This window comes from Varanus komodoensis, unplaced genomic scaffold (assembly GCF_004798865.1).
Source record: "Varanus komodoensis strain SLA01 unplaced genomic scaffold, ASM479886v1 scaffold17, whole genome shotgun sequence".
Taxonomy (NCBI): domain Eukaryota; kingdom Metazoa; phylum Chordata; class Lepidosauria; order Squamata; family Varanidae; genus Varanus; species Varanus komodoensis.
This window is the reverse complement of record NW_025335505.1, coordinates 11,156,736-11,183,147: the sequence shown is the minus strand read 5'-3', so window position 1 is coordinate 11,183,147 and position 26,412 is coordinate 11,156,736.

The following is a 26,412-nucleotide window of genomic DNA, read 5'->3' as shown; positions in this document are numbered from 1 at the left end:
GTCTGTGTTATATATTTGTTCAATATAAGTTCACTAAGTTCCATGGGATTTCCTTCTTAGTAAATCTACACAGGATTACAACTTTATTAAGGATCTTATTGCAGGTAAGGAAGTCATATGCATTAAAATAATATTTTACAACAATAAATAAGCATATATATTATTATGTATGATGGATGAAGGAATATTGTTTTCACTGTTTACTTGATCCATCTTTTAATATCGTTTAAGTAATTAATGCCCTTGGCCTAAAAAAAAAATCCCTTTCCATCACTTAGTATAGCAGGGCATGAAATATACTATATATTTCACTTTTTCTGTACTCATGCATTTCATGGATTTCTGTCCCAAGTAATCAGTTCGACTAGAAGAACAAACTGGAGTATTCAAAGACCCAGTCCTATGCGTGTTTAAACAGAAAAAGTCCAGCAATCCCTAGACAGCATTTCCCACCATAGCTGAGAGTAGTTTTCCTCTCTAAGTCTAAGCATGCATAGGAGTGGATCCTGAAAAGGTTTTCCAGTGGCAAAGCTGATTCTTGCACTGAAATGTGAAAAGTGCATTGTGAACACAGGTGTAGCAGCATGGGAAAATATACAGTTTTCAAGGATTCATGTTTTTGTATAGTTGTGATGGAATGACATAAAACTGGCACTGCAGGCCACTAGTTTAGCTTTGCCTATGTAGGAACATGTGGTGAAATAAGGAAAATGAATGGAAGGCATCTTGCCAGTCCTTGAATACAGAAATATGAAAAGTGCCTACAGATTAAAAGACAGTTTGACCCAATGTGCATGTACTAGAATTCTGAATTTTATCCTGTTTCCCATCTCAGATGTGAACATGAGCAAGAGAAATGCCTGCAAATTCCCAAATCTGTGATCATATTAAAATATTTATTTCCTCACTTTATTCAATGGGGAAAATTAGATATGTTGGAAAAATACATACCCAGTATGTACAGAAATGCATGCTTTCCCCATTTGAACATGCCAAAACAAAGGTCAAAAATGGAAATGATATGAGCCAAACCCAACACTGAAATCAATTTTTGAATAAATTAGGTGAATTTGAAAATCACTGGTTCTTGCATCCTATGAACCAAGTATATAAGAACTGACATTTCCCACCTTTTCCTTATGAGTCATCTTGATTACCCATCTTCCATATGCAAGCAATTCACATCCCTAGCTCAGTAACAGCACCTTCCTTTGGTCAATTCAGAGTGGATACATTAGAAGGAAATGAAGAGAGAAGTATGTTTTTTAAAGCTTGAAATATATACTCAATGGAAAGAAAAGCAAAGACAGAACTTTTGATGACAGGAGGGAATTATAAACTCACCTAGAAAAGCACTCAAATGGGAAAGTCGAAGGAAACAGAGATGAAAGGAGAGATGCAACTTCAATTAAAAGAGAGAATAAATAGAAGAGGTGATAGAAAACAGAAGAGCCAAAGCAAGAGAATGAGGATAGTTCTTATAAAAGGTTTGGAAGCTCCGGGGGGTGGGGGAGAGAAAGGAAAAAATATGACAGAAAATATTAGATGTTTAATAAGGGTGCTTCAAGATGAAGCTGCCTCCTTCACATAATTTTATAGAGGATCCAGGTAACATCTTCATTCACAACATTTCTGTTTTTTCTCAAATTTTTCCTACTGCAGAAAATCCATTAAGACAAAAAGGATGAAGTGCTTGAAGCTCTTTATCAGAGAGCACCATAAATTATTCAAGTAAATATCTCCAAAAACAAACAAAAGCAGAATTTTTAGAAACATGAAATAGGAAATAAGAAAATGACAAAGGAAAGGTAAATGTATTCTATGATCTGAAGCAAAAACAAACATTAGAAGAAGCCCATGTTAACTGGAGCTGAAACTCAAATCAGCATGTTGCAAGTAATCCAGTCAGATTCAGGGGATGAATATGAAATGTGCAGCCTTTTTATTACAGTCTTACAAATTATTGTAAGAAATCAGTTGGGATTTTTAGAGGGAGCTCAGGAGGTACAGCAGCAACTGGAGTGTGCATTGCACCCACATATGCATGTATACACAACCAAGTCCAACAGCATATTACTATTACTATTTATTACTACTATTCATACCATTATTACTACTATTAATACTATTACATTGCATAGTACTCAAGACCAAAGTTATTTTGGTGCCAGAGGCAGAAAAATCCACACACATCTCTTTGCTTGTTGCTGCTGCTGTTGCTGCTGCAGTTGTAACAACCCTAACTAACAATTTGTTGCCCTTTCAGGATATATCAAATCAGTTGCCAGAGGTGGTTCCCTTAAATAATGGTAAGGCCTGCCCTGCTAATGCAAAAGGAGTGGACCGATGCCATGGAAATGAAACAAAGCAGGAACAAAATATAAATGGGGCAATTAGCATTGCCAGAACCAATCCAGGGGCAAAATTGATAGCAAGCAGAAAATGGGGATGCTTTGGCAGAAGATGTCTATATTGTAGGGAGTTGTACTAAACAGAAGTCTCCTATTTAGTACATTGTTCAAATCATGATTCAAGAAGCATGAAGACAATTCAGGGAAGAGTTACAAAGATGCTAATGAAACTTGGAAGAAAGTCACATTACAGCAAAAACAACACAATTGCCTCTCTCAGTAATTCGGTGTAACAATTGAGTGAGTACTGGGAAAGAAGAAATGGCTTTCAGTTACAGAAAGTTAAACATTAAGGAAAACCAAATATTCAAATAATGGGGCAAAGTGCCCAGGGATTTAATTTTTCTTGGAGAATTTTTTTTCATTTTCTCTTGGAAGTTGTCCAGGAGAGGCTGTTCAAGTATACTTTCAGTTTTGGATCCTTTCACACATGGCACTAAAAGAATTGTTGAGTCTTCCTTGCAAAAATATTTCATAAATCAATGTTACCAATTGAAGATCCAAGTGGAAAACAACCATTTTGAAATCGAATGTACAGTCTAGACTAGTGGTGGTGAACCTACGGCATGTGTGCCACAGTGGGCACACAGAGTCCTCTCTGTAGGCATGCGAGCCAAGACGCCCCAGCATCGCCCCAGCAGCTGAGCATCAGATAACAGAGCACATAGGGGCCATGCACATGCTCAGAAAGGACTAGTCCCAGGCAATGACATCACAAGCAGTGACACATTAGCTGTGTCTCGTCTGAGCTTCCCCATGGCTGAACGGTGTGCTGCCAAGGAGAGAGAGAGAGAGAGAGAGAGAGAGAGAGAGAGAGAGAGAGAGAGAGAGAGAGTTGCTTAGACTGACTGTTTTCAGGTTTTCTTGCACTGTTGCCACTTTGCGATAAATAAGTAGATTTTGGGTTACAGTTTGGGCACACAGTCTCTAAAGGGTTCACCATCACTCAGTTAGGGTAGGAAAAACGAGGTGCCTTCTATGATTTTGATGGTTGGAATGTGGTAAGAATGGGGAGCAATGTTGAGCTGCACAGAAAAAGCTACTCAAGTAAGGCTTTTTCAAAATCACCCTCTTTTCAGTGAACTGTAGACCTATATCAGGGTTAGGGGAGAACATCAGGGTAGGGTTGGGGTGAGAAAAACAAGGTGTCCTGGCAGAATGTTGATGCTTGAAGTGTGTTCAGAATGGGCAGAAATGATGAGCTGTGCAGAAAAAGCTGCTCTACGAAGGCTTTTCCAAAATCACATTATTTTCAAAGGAACTTTAGTCCTATATTAGGGTTAGGGGAGTGTACCAGGATAGGGGTAGGGTTAGAAAAAGGAGGTGTCCTGGAAGGATTTTGATGACTGGAGTGCGTTTAGAATTGGCTGAAATGATGAGCTGTGCAGTAAAAGCTGCTAGAGAAGCCATTTTCATAATTCCATTATTTTCAATGGAACCTTAGCCCTATATTAGGGTTGGGGGGGGGTACACTAGGGTAGTGTTAGGGTTAGAAAAAGGAGGTGTCATGGCAGGATTTTGATGGTTGGAATGTGTTTGGAATTGACAGAAATGAGCTGTGCAGAAAAAGATGCTCTAGGAAGGCTTTATAATAATTGCCCATTTTTCCATGGAACTTTAGCCCCATATTAGGGTTAGGGGAGTGTACCTGACTAGGGTTTGGGTTGGAAAAACGAGGTGTCCTGGTAGGATTTTGATGGTCGGAATCTGTTTAGAATGGGCAGAAATGTTGGGCTGGGCAGACAAACCTGCTCTCGGAAGGCTTTTTCAAACTTGCCCTCTTCAATGCAGAAATGATGAGCTGGGCAGAAGAAGCTGCTTGAGCTCCATGCACATGCTCGGAAAGGAGAAGCTCCGCCAGGCAATGACATCACATGCTGTTACACATCAGCCATGATTCGTCCAAGCTTTTGCATTGTGGGTCAGTGCGCTTCCAAGGATATGAACTAGCTATGATTTTTTTTTAAACTAAAATCTCAGTTTTCAAGTTTTATTTTAGTGTTGCCACTTTGAGATAAACAAGTCAGTTTTGGGTTGCAGTTTGGATACTTGGTCTCTAAAAGTTTCGCCATCACTCTTCTAGGCAATGTGATGTTTAAAATTCAAATATAGATGTGGGAGTTGCAAATTGGCTTCCTGGATGAGGGAAGATTGCAGAATTCGATGACCCATGGGGAACTTTCTCCGTATTAATCTTTACATCAACGCTTTCTGTTTTAACAGTCCAGAGGAAGGTCCAATTATATGACCATGAGATAGTAAATGGGCCACTTAAAACCCCACACATCTGGCTGTTTTGTGCACCAGCTTGTCTATGCACAGCTGTTCACTGTATATGACCTTCATTATTTCACTTTGAACTTTAAACTCTCCTAAGTCTGTAGTAGTTACACGGTCAAAACCAACGCATGATAAGCAGCTTCAGTTATTTGACTCACTGTTCAGAGCAACTTTAGTACATTGCTTTAGTACATTGCCATTGCTTGATCATCTGACTAGGCCTAAGACAACCATGAGTGAGAAAAAGAGAGCAGCCGATGTGATCATTTGACTATTAGTATAGGGTGCCTTTTAGAAAGGATACTGCTAGAAAGGATATCTACAAGACCCTTGTGACAATTAAGGTCTTAGTTTATAGCTGGTCTCAGAGCATAATAAATAGCAGTCAACACCCAGAAACAAGAAACATTTAAAAAGCAATGCATCTTTTTTCTTACACTATTTTTTGCTAGAGATTTACTTTATATTCCAAACAAATAAAAGCATTAACTTGATCTCTGTGCAACTTGTGATGGGAAGTCACAATTATGGAAATCATGAATATGGGGAATTTGCCCATCCCCTCCACAGGGTAACCTGTGAACTCCAAAAGTGGGTAAATGCGCCTGTTTTCCTAAAAGGGGATGCATAATTTCTCCATTTGCACATTACACTGGAAACAAAAAGATATATATGCAGGTTTTTCAAACGTGTTTATGATTGTTGGTACTTTCTGTACTGTGTAAATCCCTGTGGAATCAGTGCATAATCAATAGCAGCTAAGTTTTCTTTTCTCTCTGTCCCTGGTCAATAGTCAGTCAGTATGATGAGGCAGTTTGAGTACTGAGCTAGAAACAAGAAGTTTCAAGCTTCAAGCTCTCAAATTCAACCCACAGCACTCAAGAAAATTTCTAAAATCTGTATCACTGTAATATTTGTATTACGCTAGCTCAAAGGTCACAAAATACCTTAAAAGCTTTTAAGTTCTCCAGCTCTCTTTAACAGTCAAGAGGGCAAACGAAACCAAAAAGGGAAGTAGGGTGCGTTGGATGTTTAAGTTATAAATTCAATGTTAGGTTAGAGCCTTGAGATAGGAAGTGGGATTCAAGGCTGCAAGTATTCAAATTGGACTCTGCCAGGTAATGAAATGTCTTCAACTTACACCCGTGGTTCTCCCAGAAATTGCTGGGAAGAAGAAACAAACACAATAGTTGGTCCTTCTTTTCTGAAAGTATCAAATTCAGCAGTATAAAGTCCATAAGTCTGTTTGGCCCCAGTCATGATTTCTCAACCTAACAACACTCACAGGTATAAAGAGGTGGTAGTGACAAAGCCAGATACTCCACTCTGTGCTTCTTGTAATAAGTGTGAGCAAAAAGTGTAAGTAACTGAATAAATAAATGGGACCTCTTCAGATTTGCTGCTACTGACCAGCCATGTTTCCTTTTCACACAAGCATAACTTATCCTAAGCCTGAGGTGGTCAATAACATACTACTGATTTTACGGTTATTGATCCTCAAGGATAAAGTTGAGGTTAGGGAAGGATTGTTTAATGGCAATATTTTATGGCTTAGGAGAAGCTAGCCATAAAATATAACAGAGTAGCCCTTAGAAAATGACATTTTAGATTTCAGTAGTGGGATGCAATTTCCAGCCACTGAACATATAGAACAATGTACAGGCAGACATGGGTGTAGGACTGAAACTTGATCACATGTGGTTTGAAATATGGAGGGTGCAGGGAATGGGACAACCAGCTGCCCACCTTTGCCCTACCAAAATGAAATGTCTGCATTTTCAATTTAAGAAAAATAATCCATTGAGACAGTTTAAAGGAAGGAAGGTGTTCTAAGTGCTCTTCTTGGACCAGCTGAAATTAACACTGAAATCTGATAGCTTTTCAAGTCACCAAAATTAGGATAGAACACATTGAAAGGAAACAGCAAATGCCTTCAAAACATTTTTTTCCTCCCTTGAACCTGGGACTCGCTGGGATATGTGAACCTTCCTTTATGCTGAGCTGACATTGGCTCCGCGTGACCTCAGCTCACAGTAGGTGCTAAGGAGCAGAGGTTTCTTCAGGAAGTTCAGGGGTGGTAGATTTGTTTTGATTCTGCAGCTGAAGAAAGGCTGCCAGGATCTTGCAAGCAAGCCCTGAAATATTGTATTTGTTTTTATAGTGTGGTCATTATTTTTCTCACAATGTGGTTCCTGCAATCTTTGAAGTCTTTTGACTCCTTTAGTCTCTGGATAATGGTAGACATGGCTTGTTTGCTTATTCTTGATGCTGTCTCTCTTTCGGGAGAGTTTTTGCTGGTGCTATATCCTGTTTTATACAATCCTAGGCCACAGCTAGAAAATAACAGCCAGGAAGCCATAAAACATCTACTGAAGATCTTCCTTTCTGTTCCTGTGTCTCAGTGATAGAAACCATCTGTGATAATTAATAGGGGTGGACAAGTTGGAAAGGGTGCTTTTGATTAGTTTCTGAGTGTCCTTTCTTACATAAGTTTTTGGCTTACACGAACATCGATGCCATGAAGGGGAAGGGGAAAATGTGTGTGTGTCTGCTGCTGTTTGTGGCATGAGTCTTTGTTTTGCTATGAGTACACAGCCTACATGTTGCCACATATATCTGCATACCATGACTTGCACAATCAAACAAAAGCAAACACTCCTTAGTGTGACCCCTTTTGAATCATGAAAAAAGGAAAGATGCTCTTCTAAAGAAAAATAGCAAAAGAAAGGGGTGTTTTGCATAAAACTTCCATGTGAGCATTTATAATTTCAGAAGAAAATTTAGAAATAATTATTATACTTTAAATAGAGGATTCAGAAAATATCACCTTAGTGCAGAAGGCTATAAGCAGAATATCTGTGTGCTTGCTATTCAGTCTGTTGTTCCGATGTTAAACATCCAAAGCAGAATTGGATGGGAAAGCCCTCCAAATAGATGAAAGCTTCAGAGAGAAGGCACTTCTCTGGCAGAACTTCACTGCCCTCTGTAAAAGAGGACATGTGGCTGCACCATTCTCACCACAGTTCTCTTCCATAAACAGAAGAGATCCTTCTATAAATTGAAGGTTCTCCAGTCCAGTTTATTTTCTGCTGGAGGAGTGGAGAGTGGGTTTTCCTTGTCCTTTGAAGCCCTGTGTGCCATCCCTGCACTGTTCCAGACAGTCTCCCAACACTCTGGAGCAGATTTTGGGGGCTGCAGGGGGAAACTTCTTCCATTGAGGAGAGGCTCCTATTGGAGCATTAGCAAGAATTGAATCTGATGATACTGAATTTCAAAGTAAGAAAACATTTGGCACGAAGAATACTTGAGTCTCCGTTGGTTCACAGATATTGGAAATTTAAAGGATTCCCTTAAGCTAATTATAGATACAAGACATAGGTACCTTCTACAGTTGGATCATTGCTGCACTCAAAAAGTTATATCCAGAAATAACCTGGAAACCCAGCGTGTGCACCAATTGGGCCCAAGCTCAGGGATCCTTTGTAAATGGAATCTGTTCCCAAAACATGGCAAAATTCTTGGTGGGTTTTTATTTGTTTGTTTGTTTTGCTTTTTGTTGTTTTTTGTTTGTATTTCATGGTATTTGCTAGAAAATCTAGTATTCAGCTATGAAAAACTGCAGGTGCCTCCAGACAAGGCCTTTATCTTGTAATCTCCCTGCCTGAAACTTGGAATTTTACAAAGTGGAAGAGGTTCCAGTTATCACTGTCGTCCTTGTGTGACCTTCCCAATGTTTTTCCATTGCTAGCTCCATCTTTTTTCTCACAAAATTGAAAAAAAAATGTTGTACCTCTTGAATGATTTGCTAGGAGCCCTCCCTCTGGAAGCATCCAGAGACCGCATTTCTCTGGAAAGGTGCCCTTTTATTAGCATTTCTCTTTGGCAGGTACTGTTGACCTAAGAAAATATGGTGTGTGTGTGTCCCCAAAAACGGGATGGAAATGTGAGGTTTGGGCTAAGGGGAGCAACAGTGTCCAGTTCCTCAGTAGGCCATCGCATGGCTTTCCTCATATTCTGGAGCTAAGACTGACTTCCCTTTCTGCAACAGTAACCACAAAATTCAGTATAACATGATCACATGATTCTGATCTCAGTTAAAGTACCTAAACAAACATTATTTTAAAATCATTTGAGGATGCTAAAAACAGATTTCTTTAAGGACTTGAACCTGCAATCAAAGGAAAATTTCCCAAGCATTACCCAAATACCAAAATCAAACATCAAACCAATATTGCATATTATTTCCTAAAACCTTCTTGAAATTCTGGTGTTTCCTCTTTCAAAGTTCAAATGTATTAGGGCATTATTGCCTACTTAGCAACAAGTTAGAATGGAAAATATTAAATAATGTAAGAGCCCAATCAGCAAAAGTAAAAAGAAGGAAAAAAGAAAAGGACTTTTGTTTCAATTCATGATCAGATTTATTCCTGGCATGTGTAGACCACACATTGAGTCAATGTTTGTTCTCTCTGTGGAGAATAAGAACCATTGGGGAATTTTAAATCTTGCACTATGCATAGAAATACTACTGCTGTGATGAAAAGAGGCAGAGGAACAGAACTTTTAGATTGATTGAAAAGTTCAGTATTCTCCAACCAGGTGCTCTCCAGATTTGCTGGAATTCAAATCCCATGATTTCCATTCAGTCCCGAACTGCAGAATTTTGTAGTAATTTATGAGCACAGGCATCATTTAAGTTGCCAGAAATTAATGCACTTCTCTGAAAAAGAAAACACTGTCTACATTGCTCAGCAAGAGGCACTGCCTCCTGCTGTACTGGCATTTCCATTTGTTTTCTTCAATAAATGTCCAGGTTCATCAGCACATCTATTCAGCTTCCAGTGCTAATAAATTGCCAGATAGCTCTACAGAATTCAACAGTTCTCAGGCAACCAGTGACTACATCTTAGATACAGAATTCATTTCTGCTCCAGAAAATGCACCTTATGATTCTAACAACAGGCAAGGAATCTTGAGGCCAGTTTAAGTATTACGTGTTCTCTGCACCTTGGCACTCTCAGTGAAAGCTGCGAAAAGGCACTTACCCATGTCAGCACTTCACGAGGGGAGTGGACCATTTAAAAGCTTCTTAACGCATGTGCCAGCCCATGGGTGTGTTCGTCAGCATGGCTGCAGATCCTTTGGAGACCTACACGCTTGGTCTGAAGACACTATGCACTATGAGCAAACATAAGAGATAAGAGCTTTAAAAGTCTTATGTCCACATGGCTAAGTGCTTTCTGGCAGTCTCAACAATCTGCAGTTTGGTCACAAATCTTTGTAAAAAGTAAGGACTGTGTATCTTTCAGGAAAGAAAGCATTTTATGTTATGAAGAGGTCTTTGTTCCCAAAAGTTACATTACCTTTCTTTTTACAAAGATTAAAGCAAAAAAAAAAAAAATCTGCCACACAAATCTCTATTGCGGTCTTAGTAGATGTGGTTTTGCATACATGTTTTATGGGTTGGATCCAAATAGACTTATTCAAAGTAGGCTCATCTGAATCAACAGAAGTTGGCTAGGTTCTCCAATTAGTTCCAATGGGTCACTCCATTACTATGTCTGGATCCAACCTACATTAAATTAAATGGGTTCAACTTGTGGCAGAGTTAGATAAATAGGAGGAATGAATCTTCCTATTGCTGACCAAGGTATCCTTGTTTGCCCTCCCCTGGCCAAGTTTCTTCATCAGGATATACGTTCAGAAGTGGCAGAAAGCCAGTTGAAATTACAATGTCTGGCTTATTTCCAACATGCACTGACTGAAGCAAATGAGTGATTGCTTCAGCCCACCTCTGCACTGCATCTTCTTACAACCACAGGGTGGGCTGAGCAAGGAAGGAAGTAGTGAATAATGATTTGGAAATGCCATTTCGCTATCTACTTGCTGCTTGGTTTGACTCCCCCAGATCAGACAGACTGTACTAAAAAAAATGGAGAAAAGCATGCTATCAAAGAAGCAGTTCAAGTAAAACAGATAGAAGTCTCCCTAGATAAAATGTAGAAAGTGTGCTTGTTTTTCAGCAGCTCTGGCAACAACCACATCATCAAGCCATCAATGTGTATCTGACAGGAGGGCAAGAAACTGAGGAGGGGGTTTGATCTCTTTTCTCTCCTTCACAGTCACCACATATGCACACACTTGTTTCACATAGCCTATTCCAGGGGAGTCAGCAAGCTTTTGGGGTCACTGGGGGTGCTCTCAGAGTTCTCACAAAATGGCTGCTAAGGGCACTTGCCCATTCGTAAAATAGTTAACATGGCAGATATGGCTTGTCATAGTAACTCATACAAAGTAGAAATGCAGTCTGAGCCCCAAAACACAAAACCCACCCTTTTGAACCCAAATAAAGATGGCACTTTGCTTTGCTGCATGCAAGCCTCCTAGAATAACAACAACAACAACAACAACAACAACAACAACAACAACATTCTTGAGGGACAGGGAACCTGGGGGTGGGTACATCAGTGCTCATAGGTACTGTGTTGGAAACTCCAGGCCTACACCAACTTAAAATATACAAATGTACTCTATGTACAACATAAGCCTCATTCTTCATAAACTCACTAATGCACATGCTTTCTGAAGATAATTCCAGAAACAAATCTTTCCATACAATCAGTTTTCTTGGGACTTCTTCTACTCCCTCTGTTAATGACTAAAAATAAGATGCTCAGGGTCATGTGCCAGATCTGGCCTTCCTGGAATCCCAATTGAGCCCTTCTGGTTTCCACAAAGGCCAGGAGTACTCCAGAGATATGGAGTTCAGAATACTGCCCTTAGGTAATGCTCTTTGCTCCTGTAGAAGCTGCACACATCACTTCTCAAACACGGAGAAGTTGCATGGCACAGCCCCTGTCGTCCATTTCATACCTTCCTCTGGGTGGGAAGCCAGGTATCTTTCAGCTTGAACTAATGTAAGCAAGTTATTCTGGGCTCTCCCCTCCATGTCTCTTGCTCAAGTCATACCTAGTTCTGCAAACAGTTGTTCCACTTGTCTTAGAAATGTAAACATTAAATAAGTAGCAAATAAAGGATCTGAGATTCCTCAGGATTAAAATCTCAGTGTTTGAGGTACTTAAACTCTTGTCATTCTCTGTGTCAAATGTCAAGATCTGCAGCATGGGCCAGACATGATTATTACGCAATATTTTTAGGCTAAGGAGGGGTCCTTATAATGTGTGACTTCACTGGTGAGGTGAGCCCAAGAGAGGACAATGATAACAACTACAGACATTTGAGACTAGTTTTACTTTTGGATGCTCTGTTCACAAAACTATATTTTGTTGCCAGTATAAGAAAGGAAAGAGAAATGGCTCTTTTTCCTAAATCAAGTGGGCATGGGAGTATTAGCAGAACAGCCAAAGAATCACTCAACATTAGTAGCAAGCAGAGCAGGAAGAGGATTATAAATGAATTCCACAACTCTAGTATAACAAGAATGTAAGAATCTGGTCTGAAGCAGTGGCATCCCCAGTCAAAGCAAAAGATGCTAATGTGCCCATGATCCCCATGCTGTAACTGTTCCATGTTAACGCAGTATCACCACAGTGCTGTGAAGTCTTGGGGCATTTTTCATTTCCTGAATGAGCAGTGTTGTTCATTGGTTTGTAGTGACCCCATAGACACCCTGTGTGTGGGGTGTGTGTGTGTGCATGCATGTGTAAGTGCACAGATGCATCCCCATCCCACAGTGTATATGTATACCTTCCCCAGACCACCCCAGACTTTTTGTGTACAAGCATGTGTACAGATATGCTACTATGCAATTGAGCCCCGAGACTTGCCAGCAATAACAGAGCAGCCAAAAATGGTGTGCATCCCATCTTCTTACATTATTTCATAAGCCCATTAGTTTTATGGAGTTTTTAATATCACCCACCAATTTGAAGAACAAATTGACCATGAAAATCTTTATTTCTTAAATTCAGCAGAATAAAGAGAGTTTCAGTAATGATCAGATTGCTGAGAGTTCCATCAATCTTTTCAACCTTCAGCTTCCAAAACTCATTGGTTTTTTTATTAATTTTTAATTTTAAAAACCCATCTTATCTGTCTATATTCAGACTGTCATCCCACCAGCATGAAAAACAGAGGAAACTGTTAAAAGTTCTCAAAGAGTTTCTGTAAAGCTCCCAAGATTTTGGCTCCCTCTAAATAGTCAGAAAAATGTTCTGTGTTTAAAGCAACTGCCTGAGCTATGCTAAATATTAAGTATCAAAAGTGCCTTTAGATACACTTCATAATTTATGTATTATGAGAACTTAGCTATCACCTTGGGAAACTTCCACTGTCAAGAACAAGCGGGGTAAAGTAAGAGCACATTATTTATGTTAAGCATTCGACTCGTTACTTGTTCCACCAAGCATCATACTTAGCCCTATAAGTTCATGGCTATTCCAGATAACTTTCAACAAAACCTTTCATTTTCTCCTACAACTATTTGGCGCTCCATTTCAAGCTGTGAGGTTATGGTTGGTATTTTACCTTCAGCAGATTCTATAGCAGATGCAATTCTCTCCATATAGTTTTATAGATTCATAGAATGGTAGGGTAGGAGCAGGGCAATGAAGCCATTGGATCCGGCCCCCTGGTTGTGCAGGACGCCAGGTCACACCACCCCACTCAGATGACTGTCCAATTTCGAACTGAATGCCTCTGGTGTGGGAGAGCCCACATCCTCCCTTGGCAACTGGTTGCACTGTTGTATTGCTCTGACATTGAGGAAGCTTTTTCTGGTGTCCAGCCTGAATCTGGTGTGCTGCAGTTTAAGTTCATTTTATCATTCTTTACGATACTATTTTCTCTTCTGTGTTGCAGTAATGGGATGAACAAAGCATGTAGGAGACCCATGGAGGGGAGGGGAAAGGGGAGGGGGAGGGAGCTAGAGAGAATGGTATTTTCAAAGAAGAACATTTGCATATTGATGTGCCACATATGCTGTGTGAAACTGAAAACACTGTAAGGTGCCGTTGCTCAAATATCTCTATAGGACCTCTTCATTTTTGCATAATTTTTGATATGCTCTGAACAGAAGAACAGCCATGCAGGATGATAACAAAATCCAGCATTCTCTTTTCACATTGACCAACCAGCTGCCCTTGGGGAACCCATAACTAGGACATGAGGACAACAGCATCCTTCGCCCACTTTTCCCAGCAACTGGTGCTTGTAGGCATTCTACCTCTGATACTGAAGGTAGCATTTAGATATCCAGACAAGGACCTATTCATAGTCTTCTCCTCCATGGATGTGTCTAATTGCAATATGTGACGAATCTAGTTTGGCAGGAGGATTCCATCAGATTTCCTTGGTTCAGCTACCCAGACTCCGGTATACTTTCCGTCTGCCCTGAGTCTATCTCACCCTGACTGTTTGCTTGAACATTGGGCAGGACACAAGGCCAAGTGCATCTACAAGACCAGCTTGTGCACACACCACTTATGCACCTGCTGTGCAAGCAAAGTTCTGCATCCACAGATTTGACTTGCAGGCTTTGCATACTTTACACAAAGAATTGTATGCTTTGTGTACTTTGTGCAAAGAAGCTGCTAGTGTTTCTGAGGGTTCATGGACTTGATCTCAGCTTAGTTCAATTCCTGGGCATGTTGAAGCATGGGAAAGAAGTCCAGCAAATACAAGACTGTCAGAGTCTGGCTTGATCTTCACATCTCCTTTGAACAATCCCCTTCTAAAGTGTTCCAGATTGCCTATCAATTCATCTTTTGGAAGCGAATTCTATAGTTTAACGAAGTGCTGGGTAAAGACTGCCTTCTTTTATTTGAAATGGTGGGCCATCAAAGCCAAATAACATTTTAGATGGATCGTTAGGTTGTTGCTCACTTATGGTAAGGACAGTGAAGCCTGAGGAACTGTGGTTGAGGTAGTAAATCTGGCTTTAAATTTGTGCAGCCAGAGATAAGGTCCATAGATTTTAAGTAAAGCAAATGTAACAACTCATTGATGCATAAACCTCAGGACAGAGATAGTAGAAAGTAATACTTTGAATTTTAGGGATCACATGGAAACATAAAGGAATATGGAATTAATCCCTTTGGTTTACTGTACAATGCAGCACACAGTAAGGAAATATCAAAGAAATGACATAAGAATAGCATTGATAAAACATTAATGAAAGCAACATGAATATAAATCCTAATTCTGCAGCTTTCTACTAAAGCTCTTTCCAGCCCTTTTGTTAAAAAACAACACTCATTTCTTAGGGTGTAATTCTATCCAAATTTGACAGAAAAAAGGCCTGTAAGTCCCAGCATGCCTCAATCAACATAGCTTGCTAGGGTAAGTGGTAGTTTTAGGCTGGGTTTATTCCCTGTTTTGGTCTAAACTTGCATAAGATTGCACCTTTCATCATTTTGGACTGCCCTGCATTGTGGATTATGGTTCATAATTCACAACCCATTATTTGCAAGGGGCAAGGATTCTTTCCAGCCCAAACAGAAAGGGGGCGGGGAAGGAGAAGGGAGGAAGGAGAAATAAATGGAATGGAGCAGTATGACTGCCTCCTAGAAGTGTCCCTGCACAATAATGAGCAGAAACAGGACCATCATTTACATCATTTCTGGAACTCAGATTACCACTGTTCATATTTCCTGAGAACCCTTCTAGGGAAAAGTATCACCAGTGTCCTTGTCATTGTCTTTCCACTGCTTTGTAAGAACATTCTGTCTTCTTCAGGGATATTAAACATTAGCATCTGCTGTGCTGCAGACGTTCTTTGGCATAGAAATGTTATAATAATAATAATAATAATAATAATAATAATAATAATAATAATATTCTTACCATCAAGAAGTGCCAAAGTCGCCCACCGGCTATCCTTCTTTGTGTCTGCAAAAGAAGTTAGTTTGACCCACAAGCAACTTTTCTGCCTTCCGTGGAGAATAGCCTGAATGTTTCTACTGCTGTCAACCCCCTTAGTACATTCATGGATACTCTGTAATCTGCAGAATCCAAGGGTTCTTTGTACCGATTAAGGTCCAGATGAGCACTTGCCACCAAGCAAACCAAAGGCTGTTATTAGATCCTATGTAAATGGCTTGGAACCCATTTATTCCAAAAATATTTAATCAGATATAGTACTGATAGGAAAAAATGTTGATTTAATGCTAAATTTTATGAAAGCTCACATTCTGGATTCTGGGTTCTGAATTTGTAACATGAGTTTGACCAGTTTGTTAGTTATGTCTTCATGGTTTGCTTTTTGTCAGTGGTCAACCAATAAATGCCAGTAGTGATTATTTTTCACTTTGAAGCTGAACTGAACTGAACTGAAATTCGGCTACCCTTAGAAATGCACATTTTCCTAAATTTAGAAGTGGAATACGCCTATCAAGAAAAAAATAAGGAAAATGCATATCTTAGTGGAAGGTGCAAGAAAAGAATGTGTGCTTTAAAAAGCAAAGCAAAGCATATTAGGAAATTTGCTTGCAAAAAAGCGTATATTTGGCTAAGTTGCAAACAAACATGCCTGTGCAATTTAAACAAAAATGCATACACATTTTCAAATTCAAAGGTTAGGATAAAGCAAATTTATGAAGTGAAAAATGAAAAACAAAGAAAAAACAAAATAGGCAATTTTGTCTAGCCCTAACTAGTCTGAAAAATATGCATAGGTGCAATCAAAGGTACACACACAAAATGGGGCCCTTCCCAGCCCTTTCTGCCCAGTGCAATTCCCACAGCCCACCCCAAAGCCCACCCCCTTTCCTGAGCACCATGTGGGTCCCTCGAGAAAGGCCTCCAATATTCTCCCTCCCATTGGAGCCTGGCCTACCACACCACAGACCTTTGCTGACAGCCTCCAAGACCTCTAGAAAGGGTTTTGAAGAAGCACAAGGGCTGCAACAGGGAAAAAATGACTGACCCAAAACATCACACGAAGTTAGGGGAAGGACAGGTTGGTGCCGCCCACCTTTCCATTACTGAAGCCAATCAGGCTGGCAGTTGAATCTTATTTTAAGAGTGGTAACAGAGAAGCTTCTGAATTTCTTGAGTGCACCACTCTTGCTGCCCATTCCAGAATGTGGCTGCCCACATGAGGGCTAGGTAGATAGATCGGGTGACACCTGTGCTTTGCCGCCTGCTGGCTAGGGCACCCTAGGAGTCCTAAGACTTTTTTTCTGTCTAAACATTCATAGGAGAACAACCTTTAAACTCACTTGTTTTCTGTGACTTTTTCTTAAGGGTCATTCTATTGGGCTTCTGTTAGTTTTACTGGTGTTTTAGTATTTTTAGGGCTACCATTGAGTATTTTTCAGTACTGGTTGTTTTTGAAGTTATCTGTTACTATTTCTGATTCTTAGTGATGTTTAAGTTTAGGGTTATTAGGATATTACTTTGGAAGTGTCCTCGATAAATGAAATATGGCCAAAATAAACAAATGAATAAATATGTAGCAGGATGCCACAGGCTGCTTTAAAGGTGATGCATCCAACCCATTCCTCTTCCAGAGTTTTGCACTAACTACATGTGTCGCCAAGGCATGAGACAAGTGGCCCTGGAGTGGGAAACAGGGTTAGGGTTAGCGGGACATTGTTTGTGCTTCAGTAGAAAGATTTGCACCCTTCTATGGGCATTATGAGAAACTGGGAAAGTATATCTAGTATTATGTTTAGGTTTGATTCATCAGTAGGCTGGAAAAGTCCTCACCTTCCAGTGCTGGCCCAAGACCTTTTTCTGCCTGAAGCAAAGAACAAGATGGCGCTCCCTCCCACTGCATGCTCAGCAAGCAAACTGTTGCTGACTCTGTCTGCCACATTTTGCACATACACTGCAGGGGTCCTTCACTGTGCCTGTAGACGGCAAAGTAATCTGAAGCATGCCGATTACTGCCTGGGGCGACTAATGGTAGGACCACTCTGCAATCTTCCCATTCGTTTTTATTCAGACCAAGAATATGGCTGGATAAAAATGGCTTTGCAGTTCCTGGTTAGATGAAGCCACCTACACCATAAACAGAAAATCCACAACATGGGGCAAAGGAAAAGCCCGTCTGAGATGGAGTGAAAAGAATAAGAAATATGCATTGCCAAGCCATTCAAAATAAAACTTCTAAAGCCTCTTTAAATTGTAACATCTTGAGTAAAGAGAAGTGGTAAATTATGTAAAAGCAGGAAGGGAGCCAACATCTGGCAACAGTAAAAAAAAAAAAATGTCGGCAGGCCATTTCCATACAGCACAGAGACCCGGATCCAGACTGCACCAGCTAACGGATCTGCGAAGATGTACAAGAGCTCTGGTTGCCAGAAGGATACCCTGGGCTTTGAGTACATTTTTTCTGTCATTTGATCTCCTCACACAGCCAGCTGAGATGAGTTATGCTTCCCCCCACCAGGAACCTCGAAAGAATTGTTCAAACCATACGCTCATTCCTGCTGAATTGGAAACAAATGCCACAGTCACACTGTCGGGCTTTGAAATCAAATTCACCCCAGCTCTTCCTAAACTTCTGTGAAGGAAACAAGGCTCTTTCCTGTGTCTGCCACTTCAGTCTCTGTGGACAGGCCTCTCCTTATTTTCCTCGTGCCCCTTACCTCCTCCACCACCACCAGGAACAGAATGCAATCTTGCATTCCACAAGGCCACATCACAGACCTGTCGCATGTGTTAGCTATATTCTGGTTGCTGCCATTAGGTCATGCAATTGCCAATGGAATCTCCTAATTAAGCCCAGCATACCAGGGAGAAAGTAGGCTCCTGTAGATTACATAGATCGCACAGGCATTTCTTATTCCAGTGCTTGTCCACCCATGCTTCAACTCAGGGTAGTGAGTGCAGTCCACATTCTCATGTTTACACAGAGCTACGCACAAGCAAGATCCATTCCTTGCTCATCAAAACTGAGTATGGATGCATCAGTCAGTTTCACTTTCTCTCACACTTGAATGCTCTAAACTTCAGGTTCTTTCCCTCCTGTTCATGAAGAGCTTTGCACATTTTGGTAAGTAGTTACCAACAATGAACCAATAAAGTTTATACCCATGTTCACTAGCCAAATTTAATAGTTGTATTTCAATGTATCTTATTGTGTTGTAAGCCGCCCCAAGGCTTCGGCAAGGGGCGGCATAGAAATGTAATAATAATAATAATAATAATAATAATAATAATAATAATAATAATAATAATAATAGGTACTCCTCTATACTCTCTATATGGAGAGTACCATTTTATAACTGCCTGCCATGTTGCTGCTAAAGATAGCAAACTATTAGGGGAGAAAACCCAGCCACACTAAATGGGCACCTCAAACATGGTTGAATACACAGGGATTCAAAGCCTGGCTTTTAAGAGCCAGGCACTCAAAGCTCTGGGTCCAGATGGATGAAAAGGCCATTTTCAATTTCTTCCCTATTGGAGGGTTTTTTTCACCTTTTAAATTTCAAGTTCTTCTAAATCCCATTTATTGAGAAATGTGTGGATACTGATAAGTTACATACAAAAGGTTTTTTTTAATATAAAAAACAACAACCCCAAATTAAATTCTCATCAAACTGTTATCAAGACTGGGCAAATGACCCATGTTGTGTGTGTGTGTGTATTATATTATATACAATGGAAACAGCAGCATAATCTTCATAACTGTGAACCAAGACATGACCACAATAATTTCTAATCAACCTTGAGCCTCAGGAGAAGTTGTTGGAGGGCCTCTTCACAGGAACCATGGCAGTGCTCAGCACGATTTACATTTTATTCCAGAATTCACTTACAAAAACACAGTTAAACCAACAGTAAAATAGTTTCACAGACATTTACATCTGAGAGAATCCTTGCTGATGTCTCTGCATGAGAGCTTTACTTTTCATGTCTGACTGCCTTTTGGCAAATAAGTAGTAGTCGGGGACATTCAGAATTTAGAATTTTTAAACTGCTCAAATATGAGTCAAATATCTGTGGAAAAACTATTATTTGATTTCTTTTAAGAAAAACCATATGGGATATTGCCTCTCTCTTTGTATTCAGTAGGATAAATACTACTGAAACAATGAGGCAGCGAATGAGTGCCCCCAGTTCACTTGATGGCTTTGCATAATAGTACCCTCAGATCCCGACTGAAAGACAGCAATATGAGATAGTTGCTGCAAAGTGGCAGGTAGCCCAAGGAAAAGAGGCATGGTTTGCTTTGACCCCCCAAAGTGTGAGGAATGGAGAGCAGAGTATTCATTTGTTTTCATTTCAGTTGTCACATCAGCCATTGAAGTGTGATTTGAGGGAGTACCAAAAGGGAAACAAACAGCGATATCAGAGAATAATGTCCATCCATGGGCCTTGATAAGATGCCTATTTTGTAGCTGTGATTCAACCAAATGTTGCCATACATTCCGGCAGTTAACATGAGTACTCCCAGGATATTTATATACTGTGAGTTGCTGAAGAAGGAACTCTGAGGATACCAGATGACAGAAAGTCAAGCAAGAGACTTTCCCTGGACTGTTGGTATGCAGCCATTTCCTACTGTGATCTTGGATGATGATGAGGTGGGGTGGATGGAAAGTAGAGAAAGAGCTTAAGGCAGGAGAGATAGCTCAATGGCAGGGGCCAACAACCAAGCAAAGTAGGTGTAGGGATGGAAAGTCTTTGACTGAGCTCTGGAAGGTAAAGGGGACCCAAGCTCCTTTTGCCTTCCCCATAGCTATTTCTGGATCCCCAAGGTTTGCTTAGGGAGGTTCAAGGGCAGACGTTAGGGACAGACAGGGACTCCCATGAGGAGCACTGCACGTGTCTGCTCATCTGGCAAAGAAGAGTGGTATGATCTGTTTCTTGCAATTCTAGGAAAAAGCAGCCATGTGGGCTGTTGCTCACCTGGGTATGGATCTATCCCTTCTTTCCAAGCCTATTGTGCATGGTGACCTGTGTCTCTTTTCTTAAAGTATGTGACCTGCTTGGCATAAAGAAATGTAATTGTGGGTAGCAGCTACAAGTATTTCAAAGGCATTAAGAAATCCCTAAAGGGGGAGAAGACACTGCTTTCCCTCTATTATGGAGTTCATAGGGAAAATAGCATGCTAGACCCCAAAGTCCCCAAAATGCAGCCTCTCAGGGTCACTGTCAAGGATCAGGATAGCACCCTCATGGGAGGCCCAATAAAAAGGACCTCAGCAAGCTGCTTGTTCACCTTCCTCGCACGCCAGCCCAGGCAACGGCGGTGGTGAGAAGGCGCAGTCGATTCCACTCCCTGCTTACCTGTTGCTTCCCTGCAAGTGGATGATGGCAACAGCGAAGGGGAGCAGCAGCAGATTCGCTGAGGAGGACGGGCCCATTGAAGGTGCCTCGAAGCCCAAGGCCCTCCAAGCCTGGAGCTAGCACTGCAGCCTATTACCTGCACTGGGCACATAGGCACACCCCTATCAGAGAAGGGGAGCACACAGAGGCCACTATCTGCTTTGACAAATAAGCTACCTGCTACTGCCGCTCAAAGCCAGCCGCCATGGCAGGCACTCGCTACTGCTCTGCTTTTCCTTCCCCAGGCACTCACTTTAAGGTCCAAAGTTGCCAGAGGAGGCTGTGAACCCAAGACCCCCATCTTCAAGCAACACTGGTACTTGATGACACCATCACCTAAAGGACAGGACGGAGATTTCAGGAAAGATATTTGCTTGTTGGTCTTTTCATGTCTTGAACAATTCTGCTCCAATCATTAGCTAGATTTCCACCATGACTAGAAAGAATATACTCCATCTGTGCAGCCAACATGAGATTAAACGCATAGGTTCCTTCAGAGCTAATATGCACACAAAATTGCAGATGCTTATCTGAACCATAGCCAAATTTTCCAAAGCTCTTAAGTCCAGTAAATTGGGCATGAAATCTCATGAGGCTTTCAAGCAAGATTTCATGAACTTCCTGCTTGCAGCAGAAGTACAGCAATAATGAGGAGGGGCTGCATCAGCAATTTGTTTTTAATAACCCCAGGTAAAAAGCAAACAGGTGAGCAGTGGTATATTCTTCTTTGTTCCAACATTATTCATTTCTCCATAAGCCTGCACTGTAATAGCATGTGCGAATAGATCTCCATGGATGATGTACATTATTATTTCAGCATTCTTTCCATAATGTAGAAATGCAAAGGGGGGTGTCTAATGTCTATATTATATGTTGCTGTTGTTAAATTTACTAATTCTATTGCTAAATCCAAAGTGCCATATTGGTTCGGACCAATGGACCATCTACTCCAATCTTTTGTTCAGAGTGGCCTAAAGGATCCCACAAGCAGGATGCGAGTGCAGCAGCTCCCTCCCCGCCATGGTCTCCAGCAACTGGCATACATTGTCATTATTATATTGCATTATATCCCACCTTTCTCCTATTCAAAGGAACCCAAAATAGCTTACATAGTCCCCCACTTCATATTACCCTCACAGCCCCGTGAGGTGGGTTAGACTGAGCAGGAATGGTCCAAAGCCAGTGTGGTGTAGTGGTTAAGAGCACGGGACTGGGACTCAGGGGATCTGGGTTCTAGTCCCCACTCGGCCATGGAGCCAACTGGGTGACTTTGGGCCAGTCACAGACTCTCAGCCCAACCTACCTCACAGGGTTGTTGTTGTGGGGATAAGATGGAGGAGGAGAATGATGTAAGCTGCCTTGAGCCCTTTGTAGGAAAAAGGCAGGATATACATCGAAAAAAGAAAAAAAAAAGTCACCAGTCAGCTTCATGCTGAGTGATGGCTAGAACCCAGATCTCCCAGTCTAAAACTCTAACCACCACAAGTCATTGGTTCTTATATGCATACTGTCTCTGGTACATGCTAAGGCAGCATGTAGTTAGTAGTACTGATACCCTTCTCTTCCATAAATTTGTCTAATTCCCTTTTAAAGCTATCAACTTGATGACCATCACTGCATCTTATGTGAGTGAATTCCATGCAAGTGAATTCCATATTTTAACTATGTGCTGTATGAAAAAGATCTTCCTTTAACTTTCCTTTTATCCCACCAATCAGTTTCACTGGATGACCCCCGGTTCTACTATTATAGTCTCCCTAACCACGATCTCCACAGCATGCATAATTCTGTACAGCTCTGTCATGTCTCCTTTACTTCTCCTCTTGCTCAGCTAAACAGTCTCAGTGGTTATCACCTTTCTTCAAGGGGAGTTGATTTTTGCACAGGGCATTGCTTGATGTTTTTGTGGCCCTGTTCTTTCCTTACAACTCTACAATAACCTTGTTGAGCTGTGGGAACCAGAATGGTACAGTATATTCTAAGGATGGTCACACCATAGATTTGAACAAGGATATCTATGTAAGTAGTAAGACTTTTGAAGTTTAATTTTCCATTCCTTTCTTAATTATGCCTAACACGGAGTTTGCCTTTTTTTTTACTGCAGCTATGCACTGGGTTGACATTTCCATTGAGCTGTCCACCACAATCCTGAGCTCTATTTGAGAGCAGAGAAGTTCACTAGCATCCTTCTGCCTCTCTACCAAAAGTATCATAGCTACTAACTCACTGGCAATCAAACATGTGTTCACTCAGTTTAAAAGCTATTAGCAGAAAGCTAATAGCTTTCATGCATCACAAGAGTTCTGTCTGGCTTAGAAGTACAATATTCCATGTTCCTCCATTAATGAAAGTGGTGACACACAATATGGAGCAAACTGTTTTTGACACCTGTTGATGGTTCCTTGGGGCTTGTATGTTCCAACCTGTATCTTCTTATACATGTTTCTCATAATGTAGTGCAGTTCACCATCCCCTACATGATTTTCTCCCCTGCCTAGCTCACCTCTGATATCAGGGACTGGCTAAGAAGAAAAATGCCCATGGGACAAACCATGAGGTCCTTAGTCACAGGCATGGGAGGAGTTTCATACCACTCACATGTGTCAAAGGTTATTCTGCAGGGACCCACCACTTCCACGTTTTCAGGATTGCATCAGAAAACAAACATGCCCATTGTTATCACTTATAGTTTGGCTGCAAGTCAGGTGTTTCTCAGGGATAATGAACCTGATTAGAGCTACTATTTAATTTTATTTTTTATTTTTAAGATGGTCTTTACTAGGACCTCAGCAGCTAAGATGAGGAAGGGGAGACTTTGACCCTCCAGATGTCACTGTGTTTTAGCCAGCATAGGTGGTGGTTCAGGATTATTATACTGTGGTCCAGCAGCATCTAGAGGGCACTAGGTACTCCTGTCCTCACATAAAGACATGAAGGTCCAGAAAAGAAGACAGAATGGAGAAAAATGGGGAAGGGGCTCCAAGGCTTTTTCTCATGTTTCCTGCCCATTAACTCTAACTGGACCCAAGAGAAGAGGGGTGTTGCCATGCTGCTCCAAAGCTACCAGATCTTCAGCAGGGCACATGTAGCACTGATGTGTTTGAATGGAGGGATATTCAGGGAGGCCCCTCTCATCCCAGCTCAGATATTGAGGGAAAGAGTGGCTGAGGTTCATCCAAATCAATAGCAGACCAAACTCTTTGCTATTCAAAAGGCCTGTTAAGAAGACACCAACATGTGTTTTTGTTAGAAATTACGCTGTAATTTCCCTTGACTTTTTCTATACATAATTGTTCAATAATTATGCCTATCTGCATAGTATCTCAGCATAAAAGACTGTAGTGAGGCACACAAGAGGAACAGAGCTCAGTAGAACTGTAATGGCCTAGAACATTTTAAAATCTGTTCTACCTTTCGGGGATATGCATAGCAAAAAAAAGTGGGGGGAGCCAAAATCAAGCGGCACGATACCTTCAGGTTTCTCTGTTCCATCTCCTGTTCTTGTTTTGCCACATTTTCAGTTCAGTTCAAAGTGTGTGGGAGTGTCATTCCCTACGTGTTCATTTCAATTCAATATAGATGAGTGAGAAGTGAATGCTGCTGTTGTCCTTTCCAGTATATTATGTCCATGATCTAGGAAGCCATGCTGGTTTCTGTCTTGAGAAAACTGATCCAAAATCATTAGAAGCAGATGACTTCATTTTGAGACTGGGCACCAACTATATTAGAGGATGCCAAAGGTCTTAACCTTGTGACCTTCAACACGGTACTGCAAAGCTAACTCCACTGAACATCTGTGATACATTTCCAGAACCATTCAGTGGTTTTTAAATTATAACCCCTGATTAAAATCGTGCCCTTACCACTACGATCAACTGAAAATAACAGTGTCTTCTGAAAAGGAAATATTTACTTTAATACTCCTGGAAAAGAGTAGGCAATGTTTGACTTGTTGCAGCAATTTGGCATTTATTATTTTAGATTGATCTCCCAAAAGCAATTAATGAGACAATAATCACATGAGATCTTCACTAGGAGTTGACAGACTGTGCTCAAAAGAAATCAAGTTACAACCCATTTTGTACAGAAACTGAGAAAGTGAGAAAGTGTTGTGAGACTTTTTGCCAGTGTCTTTACCAAAGAAGATGAAGTAATGAAACCTAAAACATAGATAAATTGTTTATAGAAAAAGCTAAGACGATGGGATTTACAAATGTACATCTCTGTCCTTTCCAAACTTTATTTCCCAATCAGAGCCTTTATTATACACAACCAAATCATTGAACTCAGACTGCTTATTAAGTTATGCTTTACAAGTGTTTCAAGGAAAGACGTATAAAGCAAGAAGATTTTCAACAAAAATGTGGCAGTGTATCCCCACCACCAGCAGAGCTTTCGTTCAAGAGCCTTGTGATATTGTATAGAGACTTTCAGAGAAAGAGGAGAGGAGAGGAGAGGAGGCACAACTGTTACTATTTTTCCCAATTCCCGGCCAAAAGACTTCCCTCTCTACAATCTTTCAATTTGGGGTTCCCCCCCCCCTTGTTAAATCATGTAACAGTTTCCATAATCTTAGAGGGGGAAATGGTAGGAGAGTTAGATACATTCCTGCAGGCATCTGGATGAAAACTTGACCTCCAAAGTTCCTAGAGAATTGCACTGTTTGTAAAAATCTGAAAGTAAGGACTTAATGCATTTTCAGGAGAGCTGATAGCTCTGAAATTGGAAACAAAACAGTGCCAGGGGTTGTGATTTGTGTGACACAGGCCTGTCTCAGTTTTCCTAACACGACAAGTCTACATTATTTGTGATGGAGTATGAGCAGCATTTCCTGCAACTCTCTGCTAGGACTCCAACAACAGACAATTCCTGTCCTGATTCATGTTCACAAGGGACAATGCCCACCCACTCCACCAAACCTTTCCACAGACACACACCCTTGCAGATTAGCTGTGCCTGCCACTGTCTAAGTAATACTAGAAGTGTGTGCTTGGCACAGCCTTGCTCAACTGGGCACCCACATCCCCAGCCAGGATGCCCAATGGATACATTGGCTTGTGATAGCACAAACTGTAATCAAACACATAAAATGCTTCTGATTAACCACCTTTTTCTGAAAGTCAGACTGACACAAATTAGATACTATCTAACTGGCAACATTCCATACTATCAAAGCAACACTATAAAACTTCTTTTCCCCTCTCAGAATAGTTACTTGAATCCATGCTTTTTTTGCAAGAAAAAGGGTGCCGGAACTCATGAAATTATTTACTTTTCGCACGTAGTCAATCACTGTACACCCACACACGTCAGTTGTGTAACGAAACATAACGGTCACCGCCCTCAGTAAGCACTCAGCGTGCGACCACATGACCAATCACAAGCCGAGCAGCACCATCACAACCAGCGCGGGCCGAGTACGCATGCATCGGACTTGACACACAAGCAGCCCACATGCACCGTTTTAATGATTTTGCTG